The sequence below is a fragment of the Balaenoptera borealis genome (genome assembly GCF_965194805.1).
Source record: "Balaenoptera borealis genome assembly, chromosome: 9".
NCBI classification, from domain to species: Eukaryota; Metazoa; Chordata; class Mammalia; order Artiodactyla; family Balaenopteridae; genus Balaenoptera; species Balaenoptera borealis.
The window spans coordinates 52,303,032-52,323,243 of NC_138873.1; the positions used below are offsets into that span (position 1 = coordinate 52,303,032).

The 20,212-nt window shown below is 35.9% G+C and overlaps 1 protein-coding gene and 1 long non-coding RNA gene across 10 annotated transcripts in view; one reads left to right on the top strand and one right to left on the bottom strand.

The window, feature by feature from the left end:
* Positions 1 to 20,212, top strand: part of PDSS2 (decaprenyl diphosphate synthase subunit 2) — a 268,281-nt gene that overhangs the window by 19,591 nt on the left and 228,478 nt on the right. The gene's annotated exons all lie outside the window — the stretch shown is intronic.
* Positions 901 to 20,212, bottom strand: part of LOC309634635 — a 28,991-nt gene continuing 9,679 nt past the window's right edge. The window contains exon 2 of the long non-coding RNA XR_014248267.1: positions 901 to 20,133. This is a non-coding gene — a long non-coding RNA (uncharacterized lncRNA). The remainder of the gene's footprint in view (positions 20,134 to 20,212) is intronic.

A 20,212-nucleotide genomic window follows, 5' to 3' on the forward strand; every position in this document is an offset into this window, starting at 1 on the left:
TGCCATTTACAATTAGATATAAGTAGAGATGTAGAGATTATCAACTTCATGGGGAATGGGCATAAACATTCCTTGGGTTGCATGGACTGTTTTTTAAAGCAAATCTTACCAAGTTTTGTTTGTTTTTAGACTAGAAATGAAGGGCATCTTTTCAGGAACCTGGAGGAATCATAAAGAAAAAGCAAATGTTGCTGTACTAGGCAGGGTGGTTTTTTTTTTCTGTGAAACTAAAATATCAAGTAGGGTTTTAGCATTATAATATATAAAAATCTGTAGTCGAAGAGCCTTCTTTAGTATGTTATTTGATTTAAAAATCTTCTCATTTTTATATAAAATGAGACAATACAGAGATTTATTCAAAAAGTACCCATAATCTTACCACTCAGAGATAGCTACTGTTAATATTTTGGTATATAGCTGCAAGACTGTAAAAATGAGTTTGTCCCGTGTGTGTATTTTTGTTTCTTGCCTTTCTCTCATAGCAGTATATAGAGAATTGCTTTTAATATTAAATAAACATAATTTAAAATAACTACATGATATTCCATTGTATGGGTATACCATAGTATAATTCAGTATCCTCTTTTGTTGGACATTTTTTCCCCTAAATTTTTCACTATTGTAGATAGTACTATGATGAAGAAATTTACGTGTATGTCATTGCATGCTTGTTTATTTCCTTGGGATAATTCCTAGATTTGAATTTTAGGGAATCAGGGTATGTGTATCTTTTTTTGAAAATATTTTCATATTTTAGTTTCTATCCATAGTATTATATAGGAGTGCCTGTTTTCCTTGTTCTTGCCAACCTTGGATATTGAAAAATTTTGCCAATTTGATAGGTGCTAAAAACATCTTGTTTTATGTTGAAAAAATTTTAATACTAGTGAGATTGAGTCGTTTTTTATTATGTTTATTTGCCAATTTTATTTCTTCTTTTGTGAGTTGTCTATATCTTTTGCTCATTATTAATTGCATTTAATCTCCTTAGTGACAAATAAGAGGTCTTTGTATATTAAGGGTTCTACTTTTTCTCAAATGTTGTATTTTTTTCCCCCAGTTTTAAATTTTATCATGGCTTTTTGGTGGATATAAGTTTTGGGTTTTTTTACTTTTTTGTTTTGAAATAATAGAGTCACAGGAAGTTCAAAAATAGTATAGAGATGTCCCTTGTCCCCATTATCCAGCTTTCCACAAGGATAACATCTTGCATATTTATAGAACATTATTAAAACCAGGAAATTGACATTGGTACAATACTGTTAACTACAGATGTTATTTGGATTTTACCAATTTTTACATGCATTCAGTTGTGTGTGTGCCTGTGTGTGTGTTCTGTAAACTGATCACATGTACAGATTTGTGTAACCATCACAGTCAAGTTATACATCTGTTCCATCACCATGAAGAAACTTCCTAGTGGTACCCGTTTATATTCTCAACCTCACCTCTTTCCTCACCCTGGGCATTCATTGATCTGATCTCCATTTCTATATGTTTGTAATTTTGAAATGGAATCATATAGTACATAACTTTTTGAGATTGGCTATTTTCACTCAGCATAGTGTTCTCGTGATCCACCTAAGTTGTTGTGTGTGTCAATAGTTTATTCCCTTTTATTGCTGATTAGTATTCCATTTTATCAATGTGCCATAGTTTATTTATCCATTTACCATAAGGCCGTTGGGTTTTTTCCCTCCCCAGTTTTGTCTATTACAAATAAAGCTGCAGTGAACACACGTAGGTTTTTATGTGAACATAAGTTTTCATTTCTCAAAGATAAATGCTCAGGAGTGTGATTGTTAGATTGTGTGGTAAATGTATATATAAGTATGAGAAATCCAGTTCCTCCACATCCTTGCCAGCATTTGGTATTGTCAGTATTTTTTATTTTAACTATTCTAATAGGTGTGTAGTAATGTCTCATCTTCGTTTTAATTTGCATTTCCTTAATGACTGATGATTTTGAGCATTTTTTCATGTGCTAACTTGCCATCTTAGTATCTTAACTTTTTGGTGAAGTGTCTGTTCAGGTCTTTTTGCCCATATTCAAATAGATTGTTTTCTTACTGTTGAGTTCAGGGAGTTCTTAATACACTATGGATACAAGTCCTTTGGATATGTGGTTTGCAAATATTTTCTTCCAGTCTGTGGCTCATCTTTTTATCTTGTTAATGGGGTCTTTCACAAAGCAAAAGTTTTCAATTTTGATGAAGTTCAATTATTGATTTTCTTTTCTTTTATGGATCAAGTTTTTGATGTGATATCTAAGAGCTCTTTTCCTAGCCCTGGGTCCCAAAATGTTCTCCTGTGTTTTCTTCTAAAAGCTTTGTAGTTCTGTGTTTTACATTTAAATTCATGATTTATTTTGCACTCGCTTTTGTATATAGCATGAGTTTTAAGTCAAGGTTCATTATTATTATTTTGCCTATGGTTGTCCAGTTGTTCCAGAATAATTTGTTTGAAAGACTCTCCTTTCTCCATTAAACTGATTTTACACCTTTATCAAAAATCAGTTGGTGCATTTGTATTGATCCATTTCTGGGTTATCTGTTCCATTGATCTATGTTTCTATTCTTTTGCCAGTACTGCACTGTCTTGATTATGATGACTGTATAGTAAGACTTAACATCAGATAGAGTGATTTTTCCTACTTTATTCTTTTTTGCAAAATTGTTTTCGAATAAGCTTGTTTGTATCTGTTGTAGTTATCATGGTGGCGGCAGCAAAACTTGGTACCTCGCTAGCTTGCCAGGGTGCGGAACTGGCTCTGGCTGAGGCCAGGAGGAGGTGACAGTACTCTGTTGGGGTGAGCTTTTGAACATTCATCTGAGCCCAGGGTGGGAGGGACAACCTTTTAGGGAATACAAAGTAGTTCCTAATGTTAAACAGATACATGACATCATTAAATATTATTTTTATAGAAGATTTTCCTTTAGTGATATCAAGACTACTATGGGTGTTTAGAATGGCATTGTCCTGCTTGAAAGCAAAGTAGTATATGGCTGAGTACTCAAGGACCCTTCTGTTGTTGTTTTCGTTTTATCCATGGTTGTCAGAGACTTGGTTTTAGGTTTCTACAGCAACAATCCAGACTACATAATACCAACACTTTGTGTGCATGTGGTGTTAACTCTGATGCCTTATACGCTGCATTTGGCAGAGTTACAGTTGCTATGGAGATCAACCTTTGGACACACTTGGTTGATAACAATGTCTCTCACATGTGGATATTGCTGCAATGAGTTGACCAAGAGATGCATAAGACTTTATCAGTGATTTTTCTAGCTGAGAATCTCACATTTGAAAACTCTATACATTTGCTCACAAACATACTAAAGTGTGTGTTTTGTCTAAGTAAGCTTGCTACCTGGAAAATAGAGGGAAAATATGACTTTGAAGAATACATTATCAGTGGAATTTGACAGTCTTGGCTAGTCTATACTATTTCTAAAACATACCATAAAAATTCAAAGACTAAATATCTTACATAGTTTTAGGAATCTAAGTCAGTTGTCAATAGAAAAGCAAAGGAAGAGCAATTCTTCTTATGAATTACTCTTATTTAAATATGGGGCCTCAGGGTAACAGCTAATAAGAACCTCTTTCTTGGAGCACAGTATCTCTAAAGAGTCCTTTGAACTACAAAAATGAAAAACATTGAGGAAGAAGAGTGACCTTATTTTTTCTGTTCTTTTCCTTTGACAGTGTCAGTTAAACTAGGTCACAGCTTCCAGTCTTAAGACAAACTGTCGTTGAGTGTTTTCATTTGCAGAACTCTTGAAAGAAATGCAGTTTTAGAGTGGTATACATTCCTGTTTGGGGTTAGGGAAACTTGTCGGTCATGAGCTGATACACTAGAGCAGTGATTCTCAACCGTGGCTGCACAGTAGTGTTTACGGCTTTTAAATAACGCTGATGTTTGAGCCTAACAAAAGTTAAATCAGAATCTCTGGGACTGGGAAGAAAGCATGGCATTGGTATTGTTGTTTTTTTTTTTTCTTAAAGCTGATTATTTGATATAGGCATACTCATTTTATTGTTCTTTGCTTTATTGTGCTTTACAGATACTGCATTTTTTTAACAAACTGAAGGTTTGTGGCGACCCTGCAAGTCTGTTGGCACCATTTTTCCAGTAACATTTGCTCACTTTTGCATCTCTGTGTCACATTTTGGTAATTCTCGCAATATTTCAGACTTTTTCATTATTATTATATTTGTTATGGTGATCTGTGATCAATGAGCTTTGATGTTACTATTGCAAAAAGATTATGACTCACTGAAGGTTCAGGTGATGGTTAGCATTTTTTAGCAATACAGTATTATTTAATTAAGGTATGTACATTGTTGTTTTAGACATAATGCTACTGCACACTTAATAGACTAAGTATAGTGTAAACATAACTTTTATTTGCACTGGGAAACCCAAAACTTCCTGTGACTTGCTTTATTGCGATATTCACTTTATTCTGATGGTCTGGAACCGAACCTGTAATGTCTCCGAGGTATGTCTGTACTGATATGCAGCCAGGGTTGGGAACCACTACAGCAGAGTAAGTTTTCATCTAGAATCTTAAATTTTAGCTAAATTTGTGTATTAGAATGCATCAATAGAATTCTGTAATTTGAACATTACAGAAAGTTTAGAAAGGGCAATCTTACCATCTATGAGTTTCCTGTTGTTGTAACAAACTACCACAAATTAAGTGGCGTAAAACAACACAAGTTTATTATCTAACTTTTTTGGAGGTCAGAAGTCAGAAATGACTCTCATGGGGATAAAATCAAGGTGTCAGCAGAGCTGAGTTCCTTCTGGAGGCTCTAGGGAAAATCCATTTCTTGTCTTTTCCAACTTCTGGAGACTGCCCATTTTCCTTGACCTGTGGTCACATCATTCCAACCTGTGCTTCTGTTGTCACATCTCCTTTTCTGACTCGACCCTTCTGACTCCCTCTTATAAGGACCCTTGTGATTGTGTTGGCCCCATCCAGGTAATCCAGGACAGTCTCCTCATCTCAAAATCCTTAATCACATCTGCAAAGTCCCTATTGCCAAGTAAAGTAGCAGTCACATGTTCCAGGCATTTAGGAGCTGGACATCTTTGGAGTGTGGTGTGGTGGGGGGGGCAATTGTTCAGAGTACCATACCATCTTAACATGATTATCACTTTGGTATTTTCCTTCCTAGTCTTCTTTAATATGCATATTTTTAATTTAAATGTGATCACCTTACACATACAGTTTTCTAGCCTTTTCTACTTAGTTTTCATAACCATCATTTAAAATAGCCACATAATATTCCACCCATGATTATATCATATTTTATATTGTGTCTTTACTCTGTTGTTGGATTTTTGTTGTTTCAGATTTTTATTACTGATAGGTGAAGCTGTGATAAATATTTTTGTTTATTAGATAGATTCCATGATGTGGGAGTACTGAACTAAAACATTATAAACATTTTTATACTGTTTAATTCAGAACACCAAATTGTAATTTTGAAGAGTTCTAACCAATTTATTATAAGAAATAATCATAATGTATGAGAGTATAAGTGGTGCTATATTTTTGCCAATATTGGTCATTATCATTTAAAAAAAGACTTTTTACTAATTAGATAGATAGAAAAATATTAGCCTGATTTAAATTTAATTTACTCAAAATTGTTTTTTATGTTTCTGTTTGTTTTTCTTTGTATGTTTTGCTCTTTTATTTCTCATGGTCTGAGTTTCTTGTTATTAATACTTATGAGATTTTTATATAGTGAATTTATTGTCTTATATGCTACAAATGCTTTTTTAAACACGTTTTTAAATTTTAAATGTTCATATATGTTTTTTCCTTTGTGATTTTTCCGTTTTCTCTGTGCTTAAGTTTTTCCACCTAGCAGAGGTTTGCAGTAAATATTCAATTTTGTTTTCTTTGATTTTTTTCATGATTTATTCACTGCCCTTAGCAAATTACCAGCAAACTAAGAAGTTTGGAGACTTATGAGTCTAAACTTACTGTATGACTTACTGTATGAAAGCAAGTACCAAATTAATTTGGTTCCATTCACATAATTTATCAAAATTGGAAACAAATTTTTAAAAGGACTAGAGAAGAATCTAGCAACTTTAGTGCATTCCTAAGATGTTTTTTGCCCTTTGCTGAAAGGTTTACTCACCATGCCTGTCATGTTGTGTGTTCATGCAGATAATTGAGAATTATAGTGAGCTATCTTAGTCCATGATAAACAGACAGAATGTACTTTAATTACATTCTAATTTATTATCTGGTGAAAGTACCTTGATAACAAATCAACCCGGATATGACTTATTGGATAGCCTTTGCACTTAGAGGAATAATCAGTCTGTAATCACAAACAACACGAACTGTTCATCTTCTAGATTGCTGTTATATTTATTACCCTCAAATGCCTGTGCCCAGTTTCTTTCCTGTTTGTTTCCCATTTCATGGCTCCTGTGCCCCCACTCAGCCTGCTGTAAGTTGGTAGAATCCTGTGCTTACAAATTCTTTTTCTTGAAATAAGGTTTAGGCACATGCCTGGGAGAGAGTTCTGTCACTTTACTGTAGGAATAAAATGTATTCCCCCCAGTAACAGTAAATAGAATAAACTGTCACCGTAATGTACTAATATGTGATTTATTCCTTGCTGCCCTGGTAAGAACTAACAATTCTAATTCTATAAAGAAATAAAAACTTTGCCCCCTAGAATAGCCACCACATCCTTTCGTATCCTCTGTTACTTCCCGCTGGTTTCAAAAAAAAAGAGGTATGCAGATTAAACTGAAACAGCTCTTGTTTTTTTCTTTTGCGACAACCTTGTGCAGAAAATTAATATTAGGGAGTAGATTTTACCAAGTGAACGCCTTTCTGTGACGCAGTACCTTCTTAAAATTCTACCGCTTAAGGCTGATGGCAGAATGAACAACCAATGGCACTAGTTCCACAGCCTAATTTAGAAGCATTACATTTCCTTAGTTGACCCCAGTATATTTGAATACCACCACGTTAAGCTGAACATTGGAGTGGGGCTGCAGTGTGCGGGCATGAAACGGTGTAGAACAACCTAAGGTAAATTGTACTCCGCCTCCTCGATGTAATTGCAGTGAAGAGCTGTTAATTGCCTTTTCTATTCCAGAGACCCTTTTTTCCTTCTCTTCTATCTCTACCTTAATGATTTTAGTTGAATCTGCTGATCCTGCCTGGTATCTTTAGCAAGCAAAGAAGATAATAATTCTTATTTGAGGGTATCCTCTTTTTATGGACAAGGATCTTATACCTAAAGGAGATCTCACCAGGGCTTTAGGTATAACACTGTCACGGTGGATGTTCCGCTGTTCATGCAGCTGGTAAGTGGTAGAAGGGACCTGGAACTTCTGCATTTTAGTGTCATGATTTTTTTGTTTCCATTCTTGGTCCAAATTTGTGTTAAAATGAAAGGTCAAAAGATATTGGTTTATTTCACTTACCATATTTTTCCATATTGCAGATTGGTTTTGGCATGCAAATCAACTCAGGTGGGCTTGAAAGTTCTTTCTGTTCTGAAGAATTCTGCAGAACTATAATAATTTTTTTTTTTTTAAACCTAGGAAGTTCTCAGTAATCCGTTCCATTTGAGAGTGTTAGTTTTGTTTGGCTCAAATATGAGTGATAAAATTGTAATGTAAAATCACCCTTCTTTTTTTTAAAGCATCCTTTCTGAGCTAGATGACATCTAAGGTCTCCCCTTAAGATTCTATGATTATGTCCCTTGAATGCTTTGCCTCGTTCTGTGTGTATTCTCCATCTTCACACAGTCCCAGGTTTCTGGAGTTTCCCATGGAATATTCTCCTTAGGACCTGTTCAGCCCCGGTTTGGATCTGACCAAGGCAGTTTGGATCTGACCAAGGCATTGTTACTATTTTATTGACTCCTCTGTTTTGTTTTGTTTTGTTTTGACTCCTCTGTTTTCTGACCCCTCTTGGTATCTCCTTGAAGCTAGATCCTGTGTACTATCCTGTCTGAATATTAGGAAAGAATTAGGTATAATTCTAACCCTAACTTTCCTACCAGTATCCTTACTTTCCTACCAGGGAAGTCTGTATGCTTCTATTGGGACTATCCAAAAGAGAAACCACAATTAGGATTTGGAGATCAAGTTGAGGGAGGGAGAGAGTGGTATCTTGAAAAGATGCAGAAGGAAGTATTTCTGAGCAGCCAGGGCTTGTTCTGTGCATCCTGTTTAAGGAGTTACCTATTTTATCTGGATCTCCAGCTGTGCTTTTTAGAATGTTAGCAGGGCCTAACTCCAAGCCAAATCATTCTGTGAAGTTATAGCTTAGTTTGCTTTGGAGAAAATTTGCTTCATGTTGCCCCCCTTTGCTCTGTAGCTGTTATTTCCTACTCTGGTTTCTGATATTTCCTTCTATTGGGAGTATTTTCTGGATCCATGCATTCTTTGCATGAATTATTCAAGAACCCTCTTCCAAGACTATGTTTGAACTCCATTTTAGGAATAATAACTTACAGTTAAATTCCAAATTTAGTGGCATTTTGACTTCAGGAAGACCCTTTTAAGATCAAATTAGAGCAAAATAGTTATATTTGTCCATACTGGAATGAAAGTCCCACTGTGGCTTCCAGCCTTATAAGTCTCCCCACAATAGATCTTACTAAGATCACTAATGACTTCCATATCACTAAATCTAATGGATTTATTTGAAAATGTTTTTGTCCTAATTGTATTGTTGATATTTTCTTTTTTCTTGAAAAATACTCTTTACTTGATTTTGTTCTTTATACCGTTCCTTCCCCCTGTGACAGGCTTGTCCAGGTGGTTAAATGTTGCTATGCCCTCTTATCACTCTGTTCTTTCTCCAGTTTATCCCTTCCGTATTCTTCAATTACCAGAAATAATCTGCATTAGTCTAACCTATCCACCTGGCCTCCTTCCAATCTACTCCCCATATTCCTGAAGAACACAAAGTAGATGTGAATGTAAACATACCATGTTCTTGAATAGGAAATCTCAGCATCATAAAGTGCTGATTCTCCCATACTAATTTACAAATTCAAGTGATCTCAATGAAAATACTAGAAACACTAATTGTAAAGTGCATATTGAACCCTGAATAACATTGAAAAAGAAGAGCAATGAGAGGGGGACTAGCCCTTCCAGATATTAAAACATACTATGAAGTTTCAATTAGAGCAATGTAATACTGGTGCATGAATTGACAGACTAATAGAGCAGAATTGAAAATTCAGAAGTAGATTAGAAAATATAGCAACTTAGCATATGGTAAAAAGCAGTATCATAGCAGTGGGAGTAAGGATGGACTCTAATAACTGGTACTGGTATAACTGTGTAGCCATCTGGAAAGAGAATGTGTTAGGTCCATACTTCATGTTGTATATTTGGATAAACTCCAGATTGGTCAGAGATTTAAACATAAAATGTGAAATCATGGGAGAATTTAATTATAACTTTAGAGTTATAAAGCCTTTCTAAAATTATGACTCAAAATCCTAAATTCAGAAGGTTGGTTTATTTGCCTTTGAAAAATGTACATGACCAAAACTCACCATAAGCAAAGTCAGAAGAGAAATATGAGATGCATTACAATTCCTGTCAAAATTCCAGTGACATTTTTCATAGAAATAGAACAAACAATCCTAAAATTTGTATGAAACTGCAAAAGACCCCAAATAGCCAAGCAATCTAGAGAAAGAATAACCAATCTGGGGGCATCACTTCCTGATTTCAAACTATATTACAAAGCTGTAGTAATCAAAACATTATGGCATTGACTTAAAAACAGACACATCAATCAGTGGAACAAAGTAGAGAGCTCAGAAATAAACCCATGCATACATGGTCAATTAATTTAACAGAGGAGCCAAGAATATACAATGGGGGAAGATGCCAAGAATATACAATGGAATTAAAGTTTCTTTAATAAATGAGGTTGGGAAAGGTGGACAGCTACATGCAAAACAATGAAACTGGATCATTATCTTACCATACACAAAAAAATCAATTCAGAATGGGTTAAAGACTTGCATATAAAATCCGAAACCATAAAATTCCTAGAAGAAATCGTAGGGGATAAGCTCCTTGACATTGGTCTTGGCAATGATTTTTTTTTTTTTTTTGATTTGACACCAAAACCAGGCAAAAAACCCCAAAAAGAAACAAGTGGAACTACATTAAACTAAAAAGCTTCTGTACAGCAAAGGAAATCATCAGCAAAATGAAAAGGCAACCTACTGAATGGGAGAAGATATTTGCAAATTATATATTTGATAAGGGGTTAATATCTAAAGTAGATAAAGAACTCATACAACTCAATGGAAAAAACTGAAACAATCCAATTAAAAAATAGGCAGAGGATCTGAATAGACATTTCCAAAGAAGATATACAAATGGCCAACAGGTACATGAAAAAGTGTTTAACATCACTAATCATCAGAGAGAAGCAAATCAAAATCACAATGAGATATCATCTCACACCTATTAGAATGGCTGTTATCAAAAAGATAAGAAATAAGTGTTGGCAAGGATGTGGAGAAAAAGGAACACTTTTGCACTGTTGGTGGGAATGTAAATTGGTGCAGCCACTATGGAAAACAGTATGGAGAGTACTGAAAAAAATTGAAAATAGAACTACCGTATTATCCAGCAATTTCACCTCCGAGTACTTATCCAAAGGAAACAAAATCACTATGTCAAAAAGATATCTGTGGGGCTTCCCTGGTGGCGCAGTGGTTGAGAATCTGCCTGCCAATGCAGGGGACATGGGTTCGAGCCCTGGTTTGGGAGGATCCCGCATGCCGTGGAGCGGCTGGGCCCGTGAGCCACAGCTACTGAGCCTGCGCGTCTGGAGCTTGTGCTCCGCAACAAGAGAGGCCCGCGCACAGTGATGAAGAGTGGCCCCCGCTTGCTGCAACTGGAGAAAACCCTTGCACAGAAACGAGGACCCAACACAGCCAAAAATAAATAAATAAAATAAATAAATAATAAAGATAAAGGAATTCCTTTAAAAAAAAAAAAAGATATCTGCACCCCCATGTTCATTGCAGCATTATTTACAATAGCCAAGACATGGGAACAACCTGTGTTCATCAACGGATGAAATGATAAAGAAAAAGTGATACACACACACACACACACACACACACACACACACACACACACACACATACACTAAATATTATTCAACCATAAAGAAGAAGGAAATCTTGCCTTTGTGACAACATGGATGGACCTTGAGGGCATTATGCTAAGTGAAATAAGTCAGACAGAGAAAGGCACATACCGTGTGTTCTCAGACAGTGAGAGACACATGCTGTGTAATATCACTTATGTGTGGAATCTAAAAGAAGGAGAAGGAGAGGAAGAAGAATAAGAAGGAGAGGAAGAAGAATAAGGAGAGGAAGAAGGAGAAGGAGGAGAAGAGGAGCAAGAGGAGGAAGAAGAAGCACTTACAGATTACAGAGAACACATTGGGGGTTGCCAGAGGTGGGGGGTGGGCAAAATAATTGAAAGTGGTCAGAAGGTACAAACTTCCAGTTACGAGATAAGTAAGTCCTAGGGATTAACATGTAACATGATGAGTTAACAATACTGTACTGTATATTTGAAAGTTGCTAAGAGAGGAGATCTTTTTATTTTCTTTTGATTTAAAAAATGCATAAAAATACCCACAAATCTGATCATCCCCTCTCCCCCTTCTCCTAATAATTTTAGTGGTTTTTGTTGCTCTGAGGATGGAGACTTCTAATGTAAATAGCAGGGCCCTGGATGGCCTGTTTCTTCTGCCCTGACGGCACAGCGTGCTTCCCCTTGTTCTCTCTGCTTTGGCCACATTGGCCTTTTTTCTGTACCTCAAACTCCTTGTGTTTCCTTCCATCACAGGGCCTTTTCTCATGCTCTTACCCCTGACAGGAGACTTTGCCTAGTTAAAACATGTTTAGCCTTTGATCTCAATAGTTACTTCTACAAAGATGCCTTCTTGGGTAAGATCAAATTTGCTTTTTCTGTGAGTTAGTAGTGCCTTGCCCATCTCCTTTCTAACTCTGGTTATAAATGCAGTTGTGCATTCTTTGTTGGGATTGTTTAATGTCTGTCTCTCCCACTAGAAAATAAGCCTCATGAGGGTAGGGACCATGATTACTTTGATCAGAGATAAAAATACCTATTTCATAGGGTTGTGAGGATTAAATGAGATGATACATGTTATGTGCTTAGCCTGGTACCTAGCACATAAGCGTGTAATGCTAATTAGATCCTGCTATATATTTTGTTTTTAGTAGAAGGAAATGATATTGTTTGTGGATAAATTAACTGGATAAAGTTTAAGGAAGAAATCTGACTCTTCTTGGCCAGAAGAAGGATTACCTTTGGAGGGGAGTAGCTAGTCTTTTTGTGAAAAGAGAAAAATTAGCTTTTACTTCTCCACTATTCTTGGCTCCTATATCTGTCAAACTGCAAGAAAGCAGCTTTTTTCCAAAATATTTTCCCCTTTTCCAGTTGCATTTCTTTCTCCCTTCCTTTCTTTCCTTCATCCTTCCTTCCTTCCTTTCTTTCTTTCTTTTTCTTTCTTTCTCTTTCTCTGTTTCTCTTTTTTCCTTCTTCTTTCTTTTCTTTCTTTCTTTCTCTTTCTTCCTTCCTTCCTTCCTTCCTTCCTTCCTTCCTTCCTTCCTTCCTTCCTTTCTTTCTTTCTTTCTTTCTTTCTTTCTTTCTTTCTTTCTTTCTCTCTTTCTTTCTCTCTCTCTCCCTCTCTCTCTCTCTTTTTCTTTCTTTCTTTCTCAAATAAGGCAGCTTCAAAAAATTTCACAAAATAGAATTTTTCACTTGGAATCTGGGAATTTGTACGTGCACTTGAAGTTCTGTATTTGTCATATCAACCAAAGTTGTAAAAATCAGGTAGAATTCAACACAGTGGGATCCAAAATGATACAACAGACATTTCATGTTGTGCCATAGGGGACAGGTTTATTGTGAATCACTGGGATCATATTCCCTATTGTGTAATTTATAGTAGGGTGGCTTTAAAGAGTTTGAAAAATTGTATTCTAGCTGCTTAATATTTTCTTCCAGCATTCTCCAGTTACCATAGCCTCATCTCAGTTCCTGACATTTTGAAAGTTGGTAGATTATTTGAAGTCACAAGTTTTTACTTTTCATATATTTAGTAGGTAAATTGCCTTTTTGGTTCACTCCTTTGGTTTCTTTATTTTATGTTCCTTGAATGTTGCCTGCTGCCCTGCTCTCAGGGAATTGGAGTCCTTATGCAAAATGAGATATGCATAACTGTAAAGTATTGTTTCCTGCCATTTTCCTTCATGGCTTGGAGAAGGATATGCATGGAGCAGAAAGCACAAACTGGGGTAGGCTACTTGGGGTTCTCAGATCTGTTTTGCTTAGCTTGTAGAGTAAGTTGAAAAATCTGAATTTCCAGCCTCTTTTAAAAATTCAGAAGGTATGGCAACAGTGGGCTAGCATTACCACTTGGCAGCAATTGACAGTGCTCTGTAGGTGTGACAGAAACACTCCAGGCTGCCGTAGCTTTCTCTGTCTCCCTGCTTCTCCCCAGATTCATCCTGCTTGCTTCATTAATTTACGTTCCTTGCCTGGCTTCTGGCTTCTTTAGACATTTGAGATTGTGACCTCTGGCATAGAGAGGTAGGATGCTATTAGGTTAAGAGCAAAAGAGGCTAAAATCAGTGGTCTGCTGAGCTGATTCTGTTATACAGTCTCAGAGGTCTTCCATCCCTGTGGCATCCTGATCAAGGGAGTTCTTGGTCCCTCCCTGGTAAATGAGATTTTTTTTTAAATGGCTACGGATGTCTTGTAGGAATAAGTTTAGGATGATTAAATAACCATTGAATAAGAACTATAATACTACCCAGTCAGGACTGGTTTTACTGCCAGGACTGTTTTCTGGAGCTTCCTGTAATTCCTCTAAGTTTGTCAAAATATGTTACCTGTTGATGTGAAAATGTTTATTACTTTTTTCAAGAAATGTTTTTAGGGGAAATAACTCATTACTAACAAGTTGACAAGTGGCCTAGAAAACCAAAAATTCCTCACACCTTCAAAACTCTTTTTCTTCCATTTCTTTTTTTCATTGTGGTAAAATATACATAACATAAAATTTACTATTTTAACCATTTTAATGTGTACAATTCACTAATGTTAAGTATATTTTCATTGCTGTGCAGTCATCACCACTATCCATTTCTAGAATTTTTTCATCATCCGAAACAAAAACTCTGTACTCATTAAACAGTAACTCCTCATTCCCCCTCTCCCCAGACCTGGTAACCTCTATTCTCCTTTCTGTCTATATGAATTTGCCCATTCTAGGTACCTCATATAGTGGAATTATACAATATTTGTCTTTTTCTGTCTGCCTTACTTAGCAAGTTTTCAAGGTTCATCCATGTTGTAGCATGTATCAGAATTTCATTCTTTTTATGGCTGAATAATACTCCATAGTATGAATATAACACATTTCATTTATTCATGTATCTGTTGATGGATCAGAACTCTAATCTTTTGACTGTACTGCACTTTCCTTTAGTGGCTAAATTGGAGGGTAGATCCTTTTTGTTCTTCATCCTCACTGGCTTGTTGGTGTTCTTTCTCTCAAATCTCCCTAGGAGCCTTGCACATCAGCATGATTTTTGGTCATTGTGAACCCAAAGCAGTTCTGCTTCCTTTGGACATTAGTGAAGCTGTTGTATTATGTATATTCTGAACTTATCCTAACCCACTCTCTTGCTTAATTCTAGGAGTATAGTGATTTCTGACTTGGTTCTATATGACTATGTGTTCTTTTCTACACCTTCTTCATGCAACTCCTTAGATATCTAGAAGGCTTAGCTTTCTGGTGTCAGCTGTGTCATTAATTAGCTGTGTGAGTTTAAGCTACAGTATTCTCAATCATGAAATGAAGAGTTTTGGAGCAGATGATATTTCTGATTTCTTCTAGCTCTCAGTGATATTTTATCATTTAAAACATGCTACTTGCTTTCAGCATGGTGGTAAAAGCAAAAATTGATGGAAATCCATTTAGGTGTCTGTGAATCAAATAAGATTATATATCAGAAGGTGCTTGGTAGAGGTGGTTTTACCATGATTAAGACTCTAAAAAGATTTCTGTATAGAGCTGTTGGAAATAGCTTAAGAATTAAGTGAGGAACTTAATTCCTTATTGCATAGATAAGCGGGGCTGTATATTATGTGAGAAGAGAATGAATTTAAGAATAGTTAACTGAGTCTAAAAGCAGTAAGAAGGCAGTATCTTTTGAGCATTTTGAAAAGCCAACTGATACTACTTGGAAACAATTTCAATACATTTCTAACTCTTTGGTACTGCCACAAGAGTTACTAACTTTTATTACTTTTGTTTGGGCCTTTTTGAGCAGGATACCTGACTTGATAAATGGATACATGACTTTATTAGAGAAGCAATGGGACAGTCAAAAGCAGATCCTGATAAATTGATAACATTGGTATAGACCAGTAGTTTGCAGATTTTCAAATTTCCTGGATCAATAATTTTCAAAAACAAATCAACCAAATAACTTTGGGAATTATTATAGTGTTGTTAACTTTTCATTTCACACACACACACAAAATTATTTTAAAAAATTAATTATCTATTATCACAATTTCACAAAAGAAAAATCATTCTAACAATAAAATGTAGGAATTATCTTAGAATTAAGGACAGATTTTAAAATAGAACAGCACATTATATTACTATTTTTCTATGCACCACAGTAGACTTAGTTGTGAATTAATGTTTGGGGATTACTGGTACAGTTATACATGTTTTTGAAATTAGAGGAAAGGAAAATCATAATTGCCTGGATTGACCAAAGGTGGAAAGGATGGTGCCAGTGAAAGGGCAATGTTTGGAAAAGAAAGTTTTCAGGGAGCGAAGAAGATGCATTGGTTTTATTTATTTATTTATTAAAATATTTATTTATTTACTTGGTTGCACCGGGTCTTAGTTGCGGCATGCAGGATCTTCGTCGCCGCGTGTGGGATCTTTAGTTGCGGCTTGCGAACTCTTAGTTGCGGCATGTGGGATCTAGTTCCCTGACCAGGGATTGAACCTGCGCCCCCTGCATTGGGAGCGCGAAGTCTTAGCCACTGGACCTCCAGGGAAGTCCCAATGCATTGGTTTTAGATATGTGGAATATCCAGGTTGAAGTTCAGCAAGCAGTTAAACAGGTTAGACCTGGAGATAAAGATTTAGGTATCTTCAATCTTGAGATGATAGTAGCAACCATGAAAATGGGCTGAGTTTCCTGAGGGAAAAATGTGTGTTAGATAAGGCAAAGGATAGCTTGTTAGAGGTTAAAGACCAGGACTCTGAAACCAAACTGCTTGGATTTGAATTCTGGCTTTGCCAGTTATGAGCTGTATAACTTCAGTGGCCTTACCTTATTATGTTCTCTTCAGAATTAAATGAGTTCTAAGCATTATATAAAATGCTTAGAATATTGCTTGGCAGATAGTTAATGATATGTAAGTGTTGGCTACTGTTATTTGGTAGTGGATTAAAAGACCTGAGTAGTATGTAGTAAGTAGTGGCAGGCTATAGCTCCTATGTAGAAAATGGATAAATTCCAAAAATCTTATTTTGAAAGTTATGGTGCTGTGGAAGCAAAGAGGAGGAGGTAAACTCAAATTCTAGGTCTCCCTTCTTATGTGAACTGAGATAGCCAGCTGTTTTTTTCCTGAGAGCAATTGCCAAATATGGGCATGTTCTTAGGATTAGGTTTGATCCAGGCACAGGGAGTCCACAGGGAAAAAGATAAATCAAAGAGCTTTTAACAGTTGCCTGGGCTGGTTTGACAGATGGAAATCTAGGTGAGCCCAAAATGCAGAGCTTTTTTTTTTCTCCACTAGACACTTGCTAAGTGGCGGGGCAGTGTCAGAGGCTGGAGCTAGCCTGGTAAAACTGAGTAAAATCTCTTGCAGTCTCATGGTACTTAGGAGACTTGCTAGGTTCTCAGACTTATTGATTTCAGGACCCCTTTTCAATCTTAATAGTTATTGAAGACACCAAGGAGATTTTGCTTCAATGGATTATATCTGTTGATATTTACTATATCAGAAATTCAGAAATTAAAAATAAGAGAAATTTAAAATATTTATTAATTTAAAAATAACAGTAATAATAAAGTCATTGCATGTTAACATTAATAGGCTTTTTTTTGAAAAACAATTACATTTTTGAAAATAAAAAATATGTTATTGAAAAGAGTTAATTTTTTAATATTTTTGTAAATCTTTGGCTTAATAGCAGACAACTGACTGTTTGTATCTGCTTCTGCCTTCAGTTTGTTGAAAAGTGTTGTTTTGGTTGAAGTAAATGAAGAAAATCCAGCCTTACACAGTATGTAGTTGGAGAAAGGAGTAATTTAATAGTCTTTTCAGATAATTGTGAAAATTCATCTTTGATCCTATGGCAAAACTTGATAAGTGATAGTTTCTTAAAGGTTAGTTGCAGTGTGGAGTCTGAAATCATTTCAGTGAACTTTTTGTATGTTATCACATTAAAATCTATTGTCTGTCTTTTATTTTGAATGGATCTTTTACCCACACATAATTTTGTATCATGCGTTGGTTATTTGGAAATAGTGGTTCACTGAGGTGTGCAAATCTTCTGTAGACAATACAAAAACCCCACACATTTGTTAGTATCACCACTGAGCTCATCAGAAAAGTATTAAGTATTGGAAAGTTGTCAAGATTATGGTGACTGATATGTTTTGTGCAATTCTAATTTTTGCCTGAAAGTGCAAACTTTATTGTTGGCAACAAATGCTGCTGTTTTTATCCCTTGAAGTAATAGGCTCACTGCATTCATTTTTGAGAAAACTCCTGCTGAATATCCAAGTTGAAAGACCATAATTTATCAATTGGTTGTTCTTTCAAGTAAAAATGGTATTTTATGAAAAAAAAAACTAACTAATTCAGCTGGTGACTCAGTCACATAAGTGCTTTTCCTCAAGACAACTACCATACTTTGGTATACAACAGAATACTTTGTACATGCTTTGATTTTGTGACTTGGATTATAAAAAAGATATATATTCAGGGGTTGGGATTTAATAAAATTAACCATACTGTTTCATCAGCGATATTCTTAAGTCAAAGTGATATTTCTTTTACTATGAATGCATGACCCTGAGGAATATAGTTGTATAGTTGTTGTTACTGCCTTGATTTATGCTAAGGCTGCAGCAGTTTTACCTGCTATTGCTTTGGTACCATCAGTGTCAATGTCGACACAGTGAGAAAGGCAAATAATATCTTAGTATTATTATATTATAGTTTTTATTTCATGGACTCCCTCCTAAAAAAATCTTAGGGACCCCTGGAGGTTCACAGACTAGACTTTGAGAACCACTAATCTGGGGAAAGGGACCTGCAACAAACACTTGACAGTTTTACCCTTGAGACATTTGAAAATAGAAATGAATGGAGTCTAACTAAAGCTACATTCCAGTCCCAATCCAGTTCAGTCCTTTCTACCTAACAGAGGAAATGGCAATCCTCTGTGGAAAATAATATCAAGTATAGTCTCTACAGTTATTTTATATGTAGTGTTTGACATACAATCAAATATTGTGAGAAAGGACTGTTGCTTCTCACCATGAGAGAATAACAGGATCTGGAATTGCTGGCTCTCTATAAACAACTGGAAAACTGGACAGATACTTGAAACAACTATCTTCACATACTGGACCACAGGCAACATAAGACTGATTCCTAAAAGAAGGGAAACAGAAGAGGTAAACTCTACAATTGCTTTGGCTTTTTGCCTGGAGGCAATTTTCAGATTGTGGTGCAGGGAGGGGAAACCCAAATAGAACCCTGTGGTGTTGCTGAGTGATGTGAGACACAGATCAGAGTTTGGGGAAGCCATGGTGGCTAGAATTTACAGGGTAATATACCATAGAGGAAGGAGTTCTACAGAGGAAGAGCTCTAGAAATCCGTATAGGAGTCCCAGAGTTCTGTACATTGGCTATGGTGAAACACCATGATGTTGGCAAAGAACAACTTCTAGGAAAAAAGTTATTGAGATCTGTAAACTGAACAATTCCCAGAGCTCATACAGGATCAGAAATTGTTTGGGTTCCCATCACCAGAGTAAAAAGACCTCTCTGAATACATGGGGTATTCAGGGAAGACTTCAGAAGGGTCACCCCCTTTGTAGTGGGACTAAATTAGCTCTAGAATAAAGGCTATTCTATACCCACCCTAAACATAAACCCAATATGGATCAAATCGGTTTACATGTAATTTAATTGCCCACTAGAGCACAGTCCAATCCTCTTTAACAAAATCTAACACTCAAGAACATAAATCAGCGATATTTAGCATACAATAAAAAAATTATGGACATGTCAAGAAGTGACAAAACATAACTCACAACCAAATGAGAAACAGACCCAGAAAAGGCAGAAATGATGGAATTAACAGACAAGAATGTTGAAACAGCTAAAATAAATATGCTCAATATAGTCAAGTTATTAAAGGAAAATATAATGAACATTATAATTAGAGTAATGGAAGATATAAAGAACCAAATGGAGCTTTTAGAGTTGAAATATAAAGTATATTAAATGGGGGCTTCCCTGGTGGCACAGTGGTTGAGAGTCTGCCTGCTGATGCAGGGGACACGGGTTCGAGCCCTGGTCTGGGAAGATCGCACATGCCACGGAGCAACTAGACCCGTGAGCCACAACTACTGAGCCTGCGCGTCTGGAGCCTGTGCTCCGCAACAAGAGAAGCCACGATAGTGAGAGGCCCGCGCACCACGATGAAGAGTGGCCCCTGCTTGCCGCAACTAGAGAAAGCCCTCACACAGAAATGAAGACCCAACATAGCAATCAATCAATCAATCAATCAATCAATTAAAAATAAAAAAAAGCTCCTCATTTCCTCCTCTTCCCCTTTTAAAAAAAAAAATAATAAAGTATATTAAATGAATTTCACTTGATGGGATTACAGACAAGTTAGATCTTAACAGAAGAAAAGATCAGTGATCTTGAAAAAAAAAAAAAATAGTGATCCAGAATGAACATAGGAAAATGACTGAAAAAATTTACAGAGCCTTATTTTTTTTTTTTTTTTAAGTTTTATTTATTTATTTATTTACTTATGGCTGTGTTGGGTCTTCGTTTCTGTGCGAG